This window comes from Podarcis muralis, chromosome 15, assembly GCF_964188315.1.
Source record: "Podarcis muralis chromosome 15, rPodMur119.hap1.1, whole genome shotgun sequence".
Lineage (NCBI taxonomy): Eukaryota > Metazoa > Chordata > Lepidosauria > Squamata > Lacertidae > Podarcis > Podarcis muralis.
In genome coordinates, this window is record NC_135669.1 from 23,479,734 (window position 1) to 23,499,058 (window position 19,325).

At 46.0% G+C, this 19,325-nt stretch overlaps 1 long non-coding RNA gene across 2 annotated transcripts in view; it reads right to left on the minus strand.

Annotated features, from left to right (window-relative positions):
- The window catches only part of LOC114585351 (uncharacterized), a 118,095-nt gene that overhangs the window by 23,497 nt on the left and 75,273 nt on the right, over positions 1–19,325 (minus strand). For both annotated transcript variants that reach the window (XR_013390838.1, XR_013390837.1), the window contains exons 3-5: positions 10,375–10,534; positions 8,427–8,476; positions 4,448–4,586 (exon numbers count right to left, since the gene is read on the minus strand). This is a non-coding gene — a long non-coding RNA (uncharacterized LOC114585351). The remainder of the gene's footprint in view (positions 1–4,447; positions 4,587–8,426; positions 8,477–10,374; positions 10,535–19,325) is intronic.

Below are 19,325 nucleotides of genomic sequence, written 5' to 3' on the forward strand. Positions count from 1 at the left end.
AGACGTTTTAGATGGAGGGGGTAGAATGGGAGAAAACAGAGAAAGTCAATTGAATCCAAAATGGGTAACATTTTATATCCCAAGTTTCTACACAAAGGTGTGGTTGTGTATCCTTCCATTGCCACAGTAGGTGTGAGTCAGTGCCATTACACTGCCACCTAGTGGTGAGAGTGAGAAAAGGGAGGGGGAAGTATCTAAATGAAGATGGATGACCAGCTAGAATTGCCTTCAGCATTAAGACTGGGAGAAAATAACATGTCAGGGAAAAAAGGAGCATTTGTTGTCAATAACATCCTTTAAAAATATATCTGGCTAGAAGTAATGGCATAAGAATACTGAAGAAGGATAGGGTTGACACAACTAGCCTCTGTGACAATACCAGTGCCTTGACCTCCAGGCATTATTAGTATTATATATTGCATTTATAGCACACCTTTTTCTCCAAAGAGCTCAAGGTGGCATACATGGTTTTCACCCTCCTCATTTAATCCCCACAACAACCCAGTGAGGTAGGTTAGGCCTACCTCACAGGTCGCACCCAGTGAGTTTCACGGCCCAGTGGGGTTTTGAATCCTGGTTTCCCAGGTCCTAGCCCAACCATCTAACCACTGCACCACAGTGGTGAGGTCGGTGTCCTTACTGGGGGAAGTTCCACTTGCTGATTTTGGCACAGGCTGCGGTTAAAAGCACAAGAGCAAGACTCCATTTCTTCTTTGCTCTTAACATCCTGGATATCTTGGTGTCAGTGGCAGCCTTGGGCAACACTGACACCTTATATTTAAAGCAGTGTCCTGCTGCTATAAACAGTAATGACTTCCCTCAATGAATTCTCGGAGCTGTAGCTTAAGGGGGCTGAGAGCTCTTAGGAGACCCTTATTCTCCTCACAGAGCTCCAATTCTCAGGGTGGTTTAACAGGCAATTGCTCTCTACAGGCTACTCTGAGAATTGTAGCTCTGTGAGAGGAATAGGAGTCTACTAACAACTCTCAGTACCCTTAACAAACTACAGCTCCCAAAATTATTTGGGGAAGCCGTGACTTTTTTAAAAAAAGTGGCATCATAGTGCTTTACGTGTATTATGGCAATGTGGCCTTGGTTAACTGTTAGCAGCCTACCAGCAAGGCTTTTCCTTCATCACCTCTGTCTTTGCGATGTAGTTCTCTAAGGTTTCAGGCAGGGGACATTCTCAGATGCCAGGGACCTTCTGTATGCAAAGAATATCCTCTGCTCCAGAAATACAGCTACACAAAACTTATCTTTATTACAGCTGTATTGATATTTCACCAGGTTTGCCCTCGGGCTCAGAATCCAGAACGTCTGAACTAAAGAGAGCGGCTTCTCAAAAGGCGCTAGAAATGTAGTCTTTATATGAAATATCCAGAAAGTATCCAGAGCATTTCCAGTTCTTTTTGGGGGGATTCTGGGAGCAGTAGTCTTTTAAGGGTGCTGAGAGTTGCCTAGTCCCCCTCACAGAACTCCCTTTCCCAGAGTTCCCTGCAAAGAAGGATTGATTGTTAAACTACTCTGGGAATTGTCTGTCTGGACAATAACGAGGGGCAAGCGAGTGTTTGCAGAAACTAACCTCCTGTACAAAGGTAAAATTCGCATTTGTTTCACTGCCCACTTTTGCCAGCAGAAGCACACGGCCCCCATAAGGTCAGCCAGAAGGGCAGGTAGCCCTAACCTCACCCAGATAGATTCCTTCCGACCTGACAAAGCACACACTTGCCGTCTAGCCGGGGGTGGGGAAATCCTAAATGTAAAACTTATTCCCACCCAACCATTGGGCCAAAGGTCATAGGCTTCAGCAAGCTGCTCTGGGGGAAGCAACAAATGGCTGCGAATGTCACAAGGAAGCAGTGCAGGGAGAAAAAGAAGAAAAAAGAATGATCTGGTGAGCTCTTACATTTTTGCTAATGCCCCCCTCCTTTCCTGACTTTCAACCGAGGCCGGAAATAGCAACATTTCCTGAGAAAATTTGTTCCCAGGGGAATCCCAGGTTGGTCTGAAACACAGTAGTGCTGCCATCGGAAAGCTGCCTGTGCTGTTTGACCTTGAGAACTTTTATGCTCAGTGCAAAATGTTGCACAATTTCATGTCTCGCAGCAGCGGGCAAACAAAGCAGGAGTAAAAAGAGAATGAAAGGAGGGGAAGTGGAGGGAGGCAGGTGATCCAATCCCCGTCTCCACATGCCCCCAAAATAGTGGGGTCACTTTTGCAAATCTCAAAGTGGCGCAATTTCAACAGAAAAGATTCAGAAAAGGGCAACTTAAAGGAGACGGAGAAACTCCCCCTGAGAAACGGTTGCAGCATTTGGAACTTGTTAGCTTAGAACAAAGCTGAGGAAGAGGTAAGCAGGGCAAGTTGATCACAGTTTGCTTACTTCTGGTTGGTTTAAACAGCTCAGTTGGTAGAGCATGAGGCTCTTAATGTCACGGTTGCAGGTTCGAGTCCAACATTGGGCGAAAGATTTCCGCACTGCAGAGGGTTCAACTAGATAAGCCTCGTGGTCCTGTACAACTCTACAATTCTATAATTCTATGAACTTTCTATGGATAGGAGTCAAAGTCTGGAGCTTGAAAATTCATTTTGCGCCACAAATCAAATTCCATGTGGAATCTGTGCATCTGGATAGGCTGTCAGAAGACTAACACACCAGGCTATGGGAAAACGCTCATTCAGCCTAACCCCTGAGTCCCCTTGACTGTCCATTTGTCTTTGGGTCGGACCAGACTTTAGCAATTATCAACCATCCTTAGGCAAAAATGTTTCTTTCATTTTCTTTCAAGCAGGCGATCCTTTGATTAAAAGGTGAGAGTTAACGGCTCCAATTATTAACCTGAAAGGTTTACTTAGGCAGATAATGAATGGCGCAAATTTGTTAATTATTGCTATTATTTATAATTGTTTAATGAAGGGGGAGAATGATATCTTAAATGTCAAAGTTCCTCTTTTAATTGCCTCAGATGAGGCTCAGGAATCATTATGTTTCTCCAAAAGATCGTACTCAAATCTAATTTTAAATGCCCTGGGAAATCCTGAAGATATATTTAGAAAATGCACAGCATTTATGTTCATTACTGTGTGGACGGTTCAAAAGACAGAAAAGCTTATCAGGAATGTATTATAAATGAACTTTTTATTATTGTTTTCTTTACCAAAGTCATTACTGAGATTTACTTCAGTAACAGGATACATTAACAATAAGGGGCCATAGGAGTTAAAGCAGGGCAAAAGTGGAGCCAGCATGAAAGGGAGTATTTCATCTCACACTATTGCAAGGCTATGTGTTCTGGCATACTGTTTTTAATTTTTGTTGGTCATGTTTTCTGATTTATATAGGCAACTTTGGCAGCCTTGTTGGCTAAAATGCAAGGTACAAATATATACACACATGCATACATGGGGCTGCCTTTTGAAGATGACTCAATTGATCCAAAATGAAGCAGCCAGGTTACTGGCTGAGGTTTCATCTAGATCTCATATAATCCCCTTTTTAAACAGTTGCACTGGTTGCCTGTTCATTTCTGGGCTCAATTCAATGGGGTCATATTAGTGTTTAAAGCGCTAAACGACTCAGGCCCCAAATATCTGAAAGATCGTCTCCTCCCCTACAAACCCTTCTGGGTGCTAAGATTGGCAGAGGAGGCCCTCTCAGTCGTTCCACCACCCTCAGAAGCTCAGGGTGGTGGTGGCCCAGGAGGAGGAATTGTGGTGGCTCCTAAACTGTGGAACTCCTAACAGAGTTGTGTCTGGAACCTTCATTATTATAGTGGTACCTCGGGTTACAGACGCTTCAGGTTACAGATGCTTCAGTTTACAGACTCTGCTAACCTAGAAATAGCACCTAGGGTTAAGAACTTTGCTTCAGGATGAGAACAGAAATTGTGCGGTGGCGGCAGGAGGCCCCATTAGCTAAAGTGATGCTTCAGGTTAAGAACAGTTTCAGGTTAAGAACAGACATCCGGAAAGAATTAAGTCCTTAACCCGAAGTACCACTGTAGAGATTCTGAAGAATCCTGAAGGTGCATCTCTTGCCTGGAGCTTTTGAGACGTAAGGTGTATATTTTTATAATCCACCTTATTTCTGCAATTGTAAGTTGTTTAAAACTCTTTTGAATTTTGATTAATAATAATAATAATACCAAAGAGTTTGCAAAAAAGATAAAACAATAAAATTATAAATAAGCAGAATTAACAACAATAACTTTAAATTTTCAAAAAGTTAAAATAACAAATAAACTAAAAACAGATTAAAACTTGCATCAACGTTCTAAATATATGGGTATAATTATGGCAATGCATGTATGTCCAAGAAAAATGTATAGAATGTAAAAGTGAGAGAGAGAGAGAGAGAGAGAGAGAGAGAGAGAGAGAGAGAGAGAGACTGCATGTCCACCACACATGAATTCAACAGAATGCTTTGAACACATCCATCATTTCTCACCAGTGGGCATGGTACTTGTTCAGAGCTGTGATTCCTGCATCCACATTTTTGCTCAGTGATAGAATAGCCTTTCGTAAACTGCAATCTCCACCTCGGTTCCATCTCCAACTGGAAAATAGGAATGATGCTGATCTACAGGCTGGTGGGAAAACCACAGGATTAGAAGAACCTCTGAACAGATGCCACACGTTTAAAAAACGACACGAAAGTTGCCCAACGTAGTGGAAAAGAAGTTGACTGCAGCGTTATCCGATCAGGAACTAGTAACACAGGAAACTGCCTTATTCCAGGGCAGACTATAGTCACACTGCTATAAAACGTAAAGGGACCCCTGACCATTAGGTCCAGTCGTGACCGACTCTGGGGTTGTGGCGCTCATCTCGCTTTACTAGCCGAGGGAGCCGACGTACAGCTTCAGGGTCATGTGGCCAGCATGACTAAGCCGCTTCTGGTGAACCAGAGCAGCGCACGGAAACACCGTTTACCTTCCCGCCAGAGCGGTACCTATTTATCTACTTGCACTTTGACGTGCTTTCGAACTGCTAGGTTGGCAGGAGCAGGGACCGAGTAACGGGAGCTCACCCTGTCGTGGGGATTCGAACCACCAACCTTCTGATCGGCAAGTCCTAGGCTCAGTGGTTTAACCCACAGCGCCACCCACATCCCTTCAAACTGCTACCATACCTTTAAAGAGCATGGCTTCCCTTAGAGGATCCTGGGAGCTGTAGTTTGTTAAGGGTGCTGGGAATTGTCGCTTTGTTAGGGATAACCTACAGTCCCCAGGCTTCTTTAGATGGCTAGCTTGTATGACCAGCTTTCCCAGTGCTCTCTACCCTGGCAGTACCTCTTCAGCAAAGGCAAGAGAAGTAGTGGTTTAGGAGTTGCAGGGGGGCTGAAGACCCGTTGCAATTTCTGCAGCAGAGTCCCAGCGGGTTCCCTGTCTCCAGCATCCTAGAGCTATGGAATCAACACAAAAGGAGAGCTTTTTAGCCACTGCAAAGCCATCAAAATCTTGGTTTTGACAAAGGAGGTGGCTCAGCCACGGAGGGTTGTCAAAACAAGCGTACAAACTTTTTTGCTTTGCAAAGGTGTATGTGTTAGGCAAAATTGCACAGAAACAGGGCCTTATTGGGGGAATATTTGCACCAAAATGCTTGTAAATTTTCAGGAAGACACCAGCATGGTGTAGTGGTTGGATTCCAGACCAGGACCTGGGAGAACAGGGTTCAAATCTCTACTCAGCCATGAAGCAAACTGGGTCACCTTTGGGTCAGTCACTGCCACTTAGCCTAATTTACACCACAGGATTGTTGCGGGGATTAGATGAAGAGGGTGAAAGCTGCATATGCCACTTTGATCTCCTTGGAGAAAAGGGTGGGATATAAATGCAAAAAATACTTTTTAAAAAAATCATACAAATGCGGAGAACCAAATTTATGATTGGAAAAATGAAAAACGGAGAGAAACCAAAACTGACAGATTTACACATCTCTGCTGCTGAGGCATCTGGGGGATTTTTAGAAGGTAGAGCGTGGATTTCAGGGTTGTGAACTGAGAACACTAGATAACATTTCTGGCTGGGGTGGGAAGACGGGCCCCTTGCCATCAGACAGATCTCCAGTAAATGAGTCCGACAATCTGAATTGCAGGTCTGTCCAACTTGGGACCTAGGAAGCCAAATACATCTCACCAGCGTGACCTGTTTGGCTTCCCACTGGGAGCTAAAAAAGCCTTCTTGGGTTCCCCAGACCATCAAGAGACTCAGATGGTCAGGCCTTTGGCAAACCACAATGCATGGTCAGTTGGCTTCCTTTGGCTTTTCTCAGAGGAATCAACCTGCTACTGTTTTGATATGAAACATGCATCTTACACGCTCACCCCCCCCCCCCAAATAAAGGTAGCTCAAGAACAGCCACAGTAATCTTTACGCCAGGAAAAGTCAAATAGGCTCCTGAGGACAATCAGCAAATGGGTGTAGCTGATATTTTCTATACGCTATATATGTTCTCCTCACACCACCACCTTTCCAAGGAATTGCTTTAACAACACATGAGCCTGGCTTTTCTCATTCCTTATTTTAAGTCCATGTCCCTCTCCTGTTCTCAGAATCAGGACTTGCTGAACCTAAGTGGAGAATTTTTGTTGGCAGAGGTACAGTGTCCAGAATGCTTGCAGGGCTGGCCAATTAAAACAAGCCAAAAACTGCTGAGCAAAGTGCTTTTGGGCCAAGATCTGCTTACATTCCCTTGCTGGAAAGAAGCGGGAGGCCTCTCTCACACACATACACACATACAGACATAGAACAGAGAGAGGACTTTTCTTGTTTTTAAGGAGGAATACATCTTGTGGATTGGCCAACGCCCCTCCTACAGATGGAGAAGAAACTCAATTCAGTTCACATTCAAAGGTGAACTCAGAGAATCTGTATTTCCCAGAACAATATGTGAACCAAAACATGACCATCTTTTGACATTCACCTTTCCCCAGATTTTGCAATGCTGTTCTCTATGCCCAGTGTGGTGTGCACAAAGGCATATACTAGGGCAAAGTGTGCATAAAAATGCATATATTATTGAATGAAGCATGCCAAAATTTCGTAATAGCTTTGCCAAAATGTGTATATTGGGATAAATTCACACTAAAAAAGCTGGTGATTTTTTATGAGGACTAAGAAGGAAAAGACGCGGGTGGCGCTGTGGGTAAAAGCCTCAGCGCCTAGGGCTTGCCGATCGAAAGGTCGGCGGTTCGAATCCCCGCGGCGGGGTGCGCTCCTGCTGCTCGGTCCCAGCGCCTGCCAACCTAGCAGTTCGAAAGCACCCCCGGGTGCAAGTAGATAAATAGGGACTGCTTACAAGCAGGAAGGTAAACGGCGTTTCCGTGTGCAGCTCTGGCTCGCCAGATGCAGCTTCGTCACGCTGGCCATGTGACCCGGAAGTGTCTCCAGACAGCGCTGGCCCCCGGCCTCTAGAGTGAGATGGGCGCACAACCCTAGAGTCTGTCAAGACTGGCCCGTACGGGCAGGGGTACCTTTACCTTTTAAGAAGGAAAAACTCACATGTGGAAATGTGGAAAACTGAAGTTGGAAAAATGAGACAATAAAAGGAACTGAAATTGGCAGATTTATCCGTCCCAAGAGCCCTTCCTCCAAAAGCTGAGTTGACAAATTGCATGATAAAATGACCAGATACTCAAGTTTCAAACGATGCTTATATCTCATCATGTGGTCTCAGTGTTGAGGAAATGATGGTTTTCACCAGGAGCAGCACCTGGAAATCCATGTACACCCTCTATAGGGCTGGGACACTGGGGGTGAGAGGAAGCGTTTCAGACAGACACTAGACCTGAGTTCAAATCTCATTTCAGCCATGGAGTGGCCTGTGATGAACTGCAGTCTTCACCACTCCTGGTGGTGTAGCCTTCTTGGAAATATCAGTAAACTAAATTAATGTGCTCCCGAGGAAGGCTTCCATTAAAACACACCGAGCATTTTGCCATTTCGTTAAAGTGATACATATGTTTCTCAGTGCTACATTATTTATTTTGGCTTTCTCATACTGATACAATGCAGAACATGGTGAGGGTTCTTGAAAAGTGATACAAGCAATGCCAATATCCAGCAGCTTATGAAAATGAACACTGGAGTATTGTTAACATAAGGAATTATATGTAACTTTGGTTGTTTATGCCGGCATGGTGCATTTTTTCCCCTGTAAGAAATCTATGTGCATTTTCATATGCAGTCTTACGTGTTCCTTATACTGAGGCCACTCTATGACACCACTTTCAACAGTCATGGATTTTCCCAAAGAATTCTGGGAGCTGGAGTTTGTTAAGGGTTATGAGCACATATTCCCCTCCCAGAACTGCAATCCACAGAATTCCTTGTGAAGGGAAGTGGAATGTTAAGCTACTCTGCAAATCCAATGTCATAGTACTAGTGTTATAAATGCTTCAAACTACCCCACCCCAAACCCAGTACCTGGATGTGAAAGGGTAGAAATGGGATCAGTCCATCTGCCAAGGGGAGATCTGCGGTAAAGAAATGTAATCAGAAATCATCAGTCATTATTGATAGGTTCTCTCTTCTTTGCATCTACAGGAGGACTTTGACAATAGCAGCACCTCAATAAGAATGCAAGCTAGTAACTAGCGGATCTGACTCTTGAGAGACTGTGTCACTTCTCCATGTTTTTACCCATAATTCTGCCCACATTATTCTGTGATTTTTATTTTTTTTAAAGAAAACATCCCAAAATAAGTATTTAAATATATGCTTTCTCTCTCTCAAAATATGTGTGTATATTTTTTCCTCTTCAAAATACTCATTTAAATGTGCAGTTTGATACATTTAAACTGCTGTCTTGCAATGTTCAGAGGAGTGAAAAAATCCAATGGACACCTTTGGCACTAAGACAGCGGGAGTTTCTTTTCCTATCAAGGCTTTGCTTTCTGTCACTTCTGGGGGCACATGCGAGTGGCAGCAGGGGCCACATGAGAAACTGGGTTTGGTGAGAGGCAAGAAAGAGGAAGTACCAGAGGCAAAAAGTGGCTGGAGCCATGGAAGTGATTCTTTTATACAGTCACCAAAATGCCAAAGGTTTCGCAGACATCCATGATCGAGAGCATCATCTTGGTTCCAGAACTCACCCCAGCCAGGCAATAGCACTTGGGGGGGAGGTGCAGAGCAGGGCAAATGAGGGGTGCATCTTGGGGAGAGGGTGTGTGACCTGGGGCGTGGCCTGGGAAGAGCCATGATGGCCAGATAGAGAGGTCTGGGGGGCCACATCTGGCTTCCAGGACACTGGTTTCCCATCCCTGGTCTAAAAGACGTGATTCATGCTCTATCATAGAGGCATTTGCAAAGATGGAATCCCTTAAGCAGCGCTGGAACAAGCTATTTCTAACTCCAAGGCATTCCCAGTCCTGAATATTTTGCCTACTCTGATTCATTTCCAACCAGCGTTGCAGCCGCATCTCAAAAAGGGTATTGCGCAGAGTAGGATAGCATTCATAAATTGAATGATTATAAATTGTATAATCTTAGAAGGCTGCATAAACCTGTAAGGGGCCTGTCTGTGAGGTGCCAGGTTTGTGAGCATGAAGACAGCCTGAACTTCTGACTTTGCTGCTGCACTACTGATGTTTCTGTAGCCAGGATTCCTCCCTTCCCCCCTCAAAAAAGCCCCCTAAAACTTCTCTTGTGTGCATACACTCCATTTATTGTTCAATGACACAGACTGCCCCCCACAAAAGGCCCCATTTGCAAAGCACTAAAACATAGGCACACCATTCCAGTGCCCACTTGGCAATCCCTTCTTCCCACCGATTGCCATCAACATTGCCACCATTAGACAAAGCATGGGCTTTATTGGGGCATCTGGGGATGAGCTTGGCAGTGAAGCCTTTGGCCTCCGAAAGAGGGGAGACCAGGAGACGTTGGAACAACAGCCAAGGCTGCTATTCCTTTGTGTTTTGCACTTTCATTGAACTCATACTTTGATTGAGGTGGGTAGATAAACGTTTGGGGACAATAATTCAGAGATTCCTCACCCTTTCCAGAGAAGAGAAGCCCATCGCCATGACAACACAGTTAAAAAGGGGGCCAGGGCACAAATATTACCCTGGCAGAGAGAGAGAGAGAGAGAGAGAGAGAGAGAGAGAGAGAGAGAGAGAGAGAGAATTACTAAGGGTGGGTGGGGGTTGGGAGGGGAATCAGATTATCGTCAATTGCATTGATGTATCGCCAAAAGTGACTCGTTTTGACTTTCTCCAGGGCAGAGTTTTGGGCTTACAGTGGCGTAACTGAGATTGGGACATGGTCGATAGCCCTCAAAAGACAAACTTCAGCCCAGCAGATGGTCTCTGCATTCTGATTCGGAGGCCAAGCCGCAGGAGCCAAATGACTTTCTAAACCTTTGATTACTGACCTATGTGTTTGCTTCGAGAGCCACAAAGGTACAAAAACTCAGCATGGGACGACTCTTGTAGTTCCTCATCTTTCTCTTCTGGGCAATTTTATCCTTCTGGCTGTTGGCCAACACCTCTATCCTTGTTAACTTTTGTGTCTCCAGGAAAACACCTGCAGCTCTTTGTGTGCGAGAAGGAGAAAGAGAGGGGAGGGGAGGGGAAATCCACCACGGGTTGAGACAATGACTCCCTGTTTATTCTTTTGTTACATTTTAAACACATAGACAGGACAATGGAGCACAGTTTGCCATAACTGTCGGCCAATCAGGGCTATCAGACAAGAGACACACAGTGAGTCAAATCTGGCAAAACTCCACGATGAGCTGCCATGATTATATGGCTGTTTCCAAGTAGCTGGTCCCAACTGGGAAAGTGCTAAAACAACCCTATTCTTTGTGCGGTTTCTTTTAAATCCTTTTAATTTTTACAGCTTTTTCACCCAATGGAGTTATTGGATAGCCTATCAGAAAGAGGGGTGGCACCATGGATTGGTAAGGCAGGGCATTTGCCAGGGGCCCACACCTGAGCATCCACTGTATAAGAAAGAGACTGACTCTACACAGTTGTGGTTGCTGAACTGTGAGGGTACATGGAGCTTGAAGAAGGACTGGCAATCTTTACCTCCCCAGGTGACTGATGGGGAGATGTTTGAGAGTGGAGACCCAAGTGAAAATCAGGAGTTAGGAAGTTAGTAAGTTAATTGTGGTGAATTTCTGTGGAACCTTATGGCATGGAATCGAAGCAAGCTTTAGTAAAAGATCAGTGTCAGTGTGCATGCATTTTTTGCAGAAGGTCCCAGGTTCAATCCATGGGATCTTCAGTTAAAACCATCAGGTAGCAGGTGATGGGTACGACCCTCTGCCTGTGGTCCTGCAGAGCTGCTACCAGTCAGAGTGGGCAATCCTGGACTAGAGGTCTAGTTTAGCTAAATTGTGCTTTGTGCATGCACAGACATGGTGCTGTGGGTTGCGAACGCCTCCCTCTGTGGACCTGCTCCTGCTCGTCATTACAGTAACCTACTTGTAAATTTGCCTCTTGATCTGGCCCAGCCAATGGTGTGAGAAGGCGGAGCAGCAGGGACCACTGCCTGCTTCCTCATTGGTTCTTTGGTGGTGGTAGAGGGGAGGAAGAGGAACTATTAACAATGGTGGGGGGATTCACTCAGGAGTGGTTCACCAGTTGGGGTGAAGCTGCTACCCAACTTTCTGGAAAGTGGGTCACTGTTGCTTACCCGGAGGGAGAGGCAGTGGGGAGGCCAGCACCAGTAGAGACCATCCGACGTGCCTGCTGCTGCGTTTGTACCATGCTGACCTCCCCATCATCTCACCCTCCTGGTAACCCACCTTCTGGGGAGCTAGTACAGCCACTCTGTCCCACCTGGTAAGCCTTGTACCTCATCTTCCTACCAGGAGACTCCAGGGAACAAACCTGCAGCTTTCTGCTTACTAAACACACACTCTTCCAATGTAATGGACTCTTCCCTGGTCCTGCCATCCACACATCCCTCCAGATGCCATAATGAGCAGGACTGCAGGTGTGTGGCAGAGCAGGTGGGGAACGGAGTCTGAGAATAGGGTTGAAGAATTGCGTTACAAAATTCTGAGAAGTGCCATTTTCAAAGATGGCTGTGTTTCAGCTCACAGAGTGCTACAGAAAGTGTGAATTAGACAGCAGCACATTAAAATCTGAACCAAATTTCTTTCCTCACCTCCACCCCCTGTGTGTTTGTGTGGAATGGGCAGAAGCCATTGTCCCCTTTCTCTGGTGGAGCCTAAGAATTTTTAATGGGACAGAGCAGATTTAGTAAACCCTCCAAGGCTTTGGGACCAGTCTTCCCATTGCTTGGGGAGATGCCAGAGACTGAACTTGGGACATTCTTCATGCAAAGCATGTGTTCTACCTCTCACCTGCACTCTACATATTTCCCTTTAAAACTTTCTCCCCCTTATGCAACATATGTGATTTGGAGTCCTGTCTAGACGGATGTTCGTGTTGATTCCTGAAGCAATACAGCTCACACCCAACTGAACATACCTACGCACATACTTGGTTTAATCAAATGTAATGTTCTCACTGCAGGGTATGAGAAAAAAAAACCTACTCCCAGCAGTCAGTGTCCCTGATACACATCAGAGAGGGACTGAGCACAATTTACTGCTACGCCCCACTTGCGGGTCTACCAACTCTTCCCTCTCTTGTCCCGAAGCATGAAAACAGAGGCTTGCTGTGGATCCTGACAATTTGCATTTTTAATTATCCAAGAGTTTAATTAGTATTGTGGCCTTAATCAGGGGTGGGAAAGATAGCTGAAGTCATCAGAGCTTAATTAGGCTGGAAAACAAAGTTTCCTCCAATCTGGAAGGCTCTCCAATGACAGTGAGGTGAGGAGCCTGCAGCCTGTTTTGACTCTGGAGTGGGGGCAAAATGTTCAAAGCAGGGGAAAGAGGAGGTGCTTTTTTAAAAGAATAAAAATAAAAATAACTGGTTGTGCATGGCCGAAGGGGGAAAGAACCCGTCATCTCCCTCCTCTCTCCTGCTTCCTTTCATTTCAAAGGTGGGTTTTAATGCCACTTTGGGATGGGAGAGCAGCTGCAGTCGGTTTAGAAGCCCCCTCCCTGCTCCAAGCAGAGTGCATGACTGCTCACTTTGCATATGAAGCGCCTTGCGGAGTCTCTTTCTTTGTTCCTGTGCACCTACTCTTCCCACAGCGCATCACTAAGCTATGGAACACAGTACAAGGAGGGATTCAGTGCTGCCCAACCAGAAGCATAGTCTCTCTCGGAAGCATTTACTGCCAGGAGAAACCAACGTATATGAAAACTCGTGGACATGCGACAAAGCTGAACAATGGAAGAAGACTCAAGACAGATAAAAGAAAGCGGTTCTTCATGCAGTGAATAGTTAAACTATGAAACTCACTCCCACAGGAGCCAGTGGTGGTCGCCAGCTTGGATGAGTTTGAAAGAGGGTTAGACAAATTCACGGAGGAGAAGGCCATCAATGGATACTAGGCATGGTGGCTATGCTCTGCCTACATGGTCAAAAGCAGTACAGTGGTGCCTTGGGTTGCAGATGCTTCAGGTTACAGACGCTTCAGGTTACAGACTCCGCTAACCCAGAAAGAGTACCTCGGGTTAAGAACTTTGCTTCAGGATGAGAACAGAATCACGTGGCCTGATGCTCCAGGTTAAGAACAGTTTCAGGTTAAGAACGGACCTCCAGAATGAATTAAGTACTTAACCCAAGGCACCATTGTACTGCTTCTGAATGCCAGTTGCTCAAAACCATAGGAGGGGAGAGGGCTCTTGTGCTCGGGTCCTTTTAAGGGCTTCCAGAAGAGGCATCTGGTTGGCCACTGTGAGAACAGGATGCTGGACTAGATGGGCCATTGGCCTGATTCAGCAGGCTTTTCTTTTGTTCTTAGGGTTGTATCCAATGTACCACCAAGTTAAAACCATGTAGCAATACCATTGCTTTGCTGGAGAAATGTTTTGCTGCAGTGGAACATTGTTGCACAAGAGAATGCACAAGCAGGTTGCTAGTAACTTTGTTGCACAACGGAGGGTGCAATTTGTTGCACAGAAAGTCTCCCCCACTGCAACAGTTGCACTTGATTCCCCAGCTGCACAACATTAAAACTGGCCTATCTGGCAGCTCAAGAGCCCACGGCACTAGCGAAAGGAGAATGTTGGATACAGCCATTACTCTTTACCATGTGGCCAACTTCACAGGGGACACAAGCAAGGACACGGGAGAGAAACCTGTTCAGTTTTCATTTTTATGTAGGCCTACCTGATTTGTAGGCAGGGACGCGGGTGGCGCTGTGGGTTAAACCACAGAGCCTAGGACTTGCCGATCAGAAGGTCGGCGGTTCAAATCCCTGTGACGGGGTGAGCTCCCGTTGCTCAGTCCCTGCTCCTGCCAACCTAGCAGTTCGAAAGCATGTCAAAGTGCAAGCAGATAAATAGGTACTGCTCTGGCGGGAAGGTAAACGGCGTTTCCATGCACTGCTCTGGTTCGCCAGAAGCGGCTTAGTCATGCTGGCCACATGACCCGGAAGCTGTACGCCAGCTCCCTCGGCCAATAAAGCCAGATGAGCGCCACAGCCCCAGAGTCGTCTGCGACTCGACCTAATGGTCAGGGGTCCCTTTACCTTTACCTGATTTGTAGTTCCCAAGTGAAATGAAGCAGAGCACTTCTCTGGATGTTGCGGTACAATTGAAGCATGCACAAAAAATATATATAGTTTATGAAAGTAGCAATACCTGCAAATACAGACTTGGATTCAACTGAGATTGGGAGCGGCTAGGTCACTACCAAGAATCAGGGGTGCCAACCTGAAAAAAAATATTGGAGGGCAGGTAAGCCCTGCCCCTACATAATTGATTACATGACACGGCACACACACACCATTTGAATGGCAACGCCCATTAACAGGGGTGGGTGGGTACCTGGGCCCCTTTAATATTTTATTGGGGTGGGGGACTGAAGGGATCCTGGCTCCTAGGAGTTGGGTTCTATACCAAGCATAATGATCCCTTCTTAGGTGATTATTTTGTACACATGAGACCTGCAATAAAATTTTGCAGCGTGAATTGTTTCTGTTCAGTGTTCCAGACAACCACATCCCTTTTGAGGCTAGTCATGCAGCATTCTTATAACATTTGGACCCCGATCAAAATCCTACCAAGATGAAAAATAGTCACGTGTGCTGTTTTTTCACTGACGTTGATGGTTATTATTTGGAGGTCTAATCTTCCCTGATCTGAGATACTAAGGCAGGATATACTATACATTTAAAAATATGTAGGCAATAAATCCAAGTGACTATAAAAGCCAGATCAATACTGCAAAAGGGTAGAAAATGTTGGCATTATGGTTTTCCCCTGGAAATTCCATCTCACCTGCTGCTTTGTCTCAAACTCATAAGCATTCTCATTTCACTGCCTCATTATGTGTATGCTGATAAGAAGCATAGATTTTGTCCACCCTGCATGCGTCTAGACAAAGGGCACAACAGCAGGACCACTGGGAACAATATATATCAGTCTGAGGACCATGTCCAATAACGTCTAGGTCAGGAAACTCTTAACTGCAGACTCAGGGAATTAAGTCAGCTGTCATCACTTCTTAATTAAAAATAGCAGGGACTCACTTGCATTCCATTGCTGTGGCTAAGCCTATTTGTCATCTGTCCTCTCTTCACCAATAAACAACCCCAATCACCCCTGGGGAGAAAGGAAGAAAGTGGAGGTGGGGTGGGGGTGGTAAAGGAAAGCAGGTATACGTAAGAACACTTGGGAGTCGCTGACTGATTGACACACAGGGTTAGCAACATGTACACCCACACTAACTAAAAAACTGAGCCTTTACATATCCCAGGGCTTCCTTGTTTACTAGAAAACCCTGAAAATGCAAACTAGAAAACATCTTTCCCTTGGAACAGTAAGCAAAGAGAATCCTAAAAGGTGTGTCTGCATCACACAGAAAGCTGTGATTTGATACACACTGGGATTGTGTACACACCAGATATTTAAAACACATTCACCACTCCCACCCTGTCCACACTCCCTTTCTCTCTCCATCCTGCTTTGCATCTGTGGCTCAGCTGGATGGAAGTCAGGTGAGCAACACAGCCCACCATGTCACCAGCTGCCAGCACAAAAGCTCTAGCTAACGTGGTGCCCCTCTCGACGTTGTCGGTCTTTGCAAGTCCTGAGCAAGTTGTCTCCCGCTCAGCCCAGGAAAGGATTGAAAATTGCACGGAGATTCCTTAAGAGTGTGGATGTCAACAAGGAGGAGAGAGTCAACCTCTCAGAGCTGTCTATGGCCCTTGACAACATGCTAATAGCTTCCGAGAGTGGATTTCAACACGAGTCTTTTGCTTCCCGTAGACACAAACTTCACTGTCTTGGAGCACAGGCAGAACAAATCTCCATTGAAAGAGAAAAAGCAATGACTTGAATGTTTTCAGATGTTTTTGAACTGTTTTAATGTACTCTTTGGCTGTTTTGTTGCCTGTCACCCTAAGCTCCTTCGGAGGAAAAGTGGGATACAAAAGTCTATCTCCAACCAGCATGCACAAAGGTCAAGAATGGTGAGTGCTCCAGCACAACATTGCTTGGAGAATGCCATGCTGGCTCCCCTGGGTGTAGTGTTGTGGTAAGAAGGTTGAAAACTCATCCAGATTGCAGAGCTCAGAGCATAGGCTCTGCTGAGTTTGCTGGATGAGTCTTTAGGTGAAGGTGGAGAAGGGCAGTCCCTTCAAGGCACCTACTTCTGGCCCATGGCTAGCTGAGAGTGACTTGAACTTTGATGGGGGCCCAAGGTCTTAGATAGATGGATAATTTATTATGGTCAAAGACCAGTCCCAAGGTCTTTCCCAGAAAAAAATGATACAAATCCTTTGGAAACAAACGGATGGCTTTATATAGCGTTTACACACACACACACACACACACACACACACACACACTCCATCATCAATTCCCTTAGCACCAAATTCCGAAATCATTTTTATGGGCTAAAGTTGGACACAGATTGGCTATATCCAGTAGATCTCAACACTGTTAATTGATCTTACAAAGGCTCCAGCTTGGACTTTGAAAGTTGGACTGAACCAAGAAGTAGCATATTTCAGTCTCTTGCAGCATGTGTCTAACCACTTCCATGTGTTAAAACATACTGAAAGCAACTGGCTTACGTTCAGTTCTACGTCTTTCTTTCAGAGGAGGGAAATACCACACTAGGGCCCCATCTGCACCATACATTTAAAGTGCCATCATATCGCTTTAAACAGCCATGGCTTCCCCCCAAAGAATCCTGCTAACGGTAGTTTAGGGGTGCTGAGAGTGCTGAGGAGATCCTTATTCCACTCCAAGAGCTACAATTCCCAGAGTTCGCTGCAGGGAGGGATTGATTGTTAAACCACTTATAATTCCCTGAGTACCTAGTACTCAGAGGACTATTGACTCTGATGGTGGAGGTAGAATACAGCTATCATGGCTAGTAGCCATTGAAGTGGGTTTGGCAAGGTTGTCAGTAAGCAGACGGGAGTCATTGTTCAGCAACACCTGGAAGGCCAAAGGCCCCCAGTTTCTGCAATAAGTCAGAAGACAGAGGGGCATGTGCCCAAGGCCTTCTGGGAAAGAATGTGTCTGCCAGGGACCACATTGCCATACACATTCCTACCCTTTCATGAGCATCGTCCTAGTGGTAAATAAATACCATCCTGTCCGATAAAACTAGAGTGGGTTTCAAATGATGCTTTCATCTGTACTGGGAACTTATTAAAGGCAGAAATAAATGAAGCTGATCTTAATTTGCAGTCAGGGTTACCTACAGGGAGAGATTAAGAACCAAACGAGACAATAGCCATCTATTTCTGCCCGAAGATCAGATGACTGGAGAAGGAGGGGAAATTATCTCTCACACACATAACCTTTATAAAGCTAATGGGGAGTTGCCCAGGTAAGCTAGTCCTCATTTATTTTAAGCCACATTCCATCTGAGAAGCAGGCCAGTTCAAAATATTATTAAGAAACATAAGCAGGAATCTTCCCCATGTACTGAGCTGGGACACTGGGAGGTGACGAGGGCAGGGAGGAGAGAAGGTTGTTTTCTTCTGTTGCTAAGACAGATTTCTGCCTCCCTCCCACCTTCCCCTCATCCAACCGTCAGTTCCTCCTTCCCATTGGCCTCCCGGTTGCATCGAATGATCGTGACAGGTTTTCATTCCCCTCGCTTTATTGGCTTAGTCTTGTGGCCTATTGTCAAGGGGAAGCAAATCAGATACCTAATCAATAGTTGGCAAAGGCTGCGAGAGGCTAGCCATTTGCATCAACACTCTCGCTGTCTGGGCTTCTGCACTCAAGATAAGCATCGCCTTAGCCTACGACAAGATGGAGCGCCACCATCCTATAACGCTGTTCAGTCGCAGAGGGAAAGAAGCAATTGCAAACTCTGGTGATGCCATTACAGGCCCAATGCATTTTGATTTCTGGGGCAGAGCAGCAAATGACACCCACTCCCTTCAGTTGAGGTGCATAAATACCCAAGGCCAATATTTTGGCATCAAAAGCACTTCCTCCCCTCCTGCCTGTAATTGAAATATATCAATACTATATTTAACGATGCGCAATTTGCTGTCAGAAGCAGCCACCTCACTCTGCCTAATGGCAGGGCCATCCAATGGGGAACAAAGGAGCATTCAAAAGGGCCACACTGAAGCCTCTCACATAGAGGAGGAGCTGATGACAATGTTTTTTTGGAGAGCAGTCGTGGGCACCGACCCCTCTCGCTCTCCAGGCTTCAGGAAGCTTTCCACAAGCCTTGGGAGGCCGCGGGAGTTCCCGCCGGTCTCCCAAGGCTTGCGGAGAGCTGCCTGCATCCCGAAGCCTGGGGCGCGCTGAGCTTCTCAGCACGCCCCCGGCTTCAGGCAGATATCTGCAAACCGTGGGAGACTGGCGCGACTTCCCGCCGGGTTCCCTAGGCTTGCGGATAGCAGCCTGTTCTGGGGGCTGGGGTCGGGGGAAGCTCAGGCTTCCCCCGCCCCAGCCCCGCGCCTGGGGGGGGGGAAATAAATTTTTCCCATTATTCCCCCCCCCAAAAAAAAACTAGGTACGCCCTATGGACCCGTGCGCCCTATGGGGCGAAAAATACGGTACTTAATTCATTCTGGAGGTCCGTTCTGAACCTGAAACTGTTCTTAACCTGAAGCACCACTTTAGCTAATGGGGCCTCCTGCTGCCACCACGCCGCCGGAGCACAATTTCTGTTCTCATCCTGAAGCAAAGTTCTTAACCTGAGGTATTATTTCTAGGTTAGCAGAGTCTGTAACCTGAAGCATCTGTAAACTGAAGTGTCTGTAACCCGAGGTACCACTGTACTTTCCTTTTGCCAGCCCTTAATC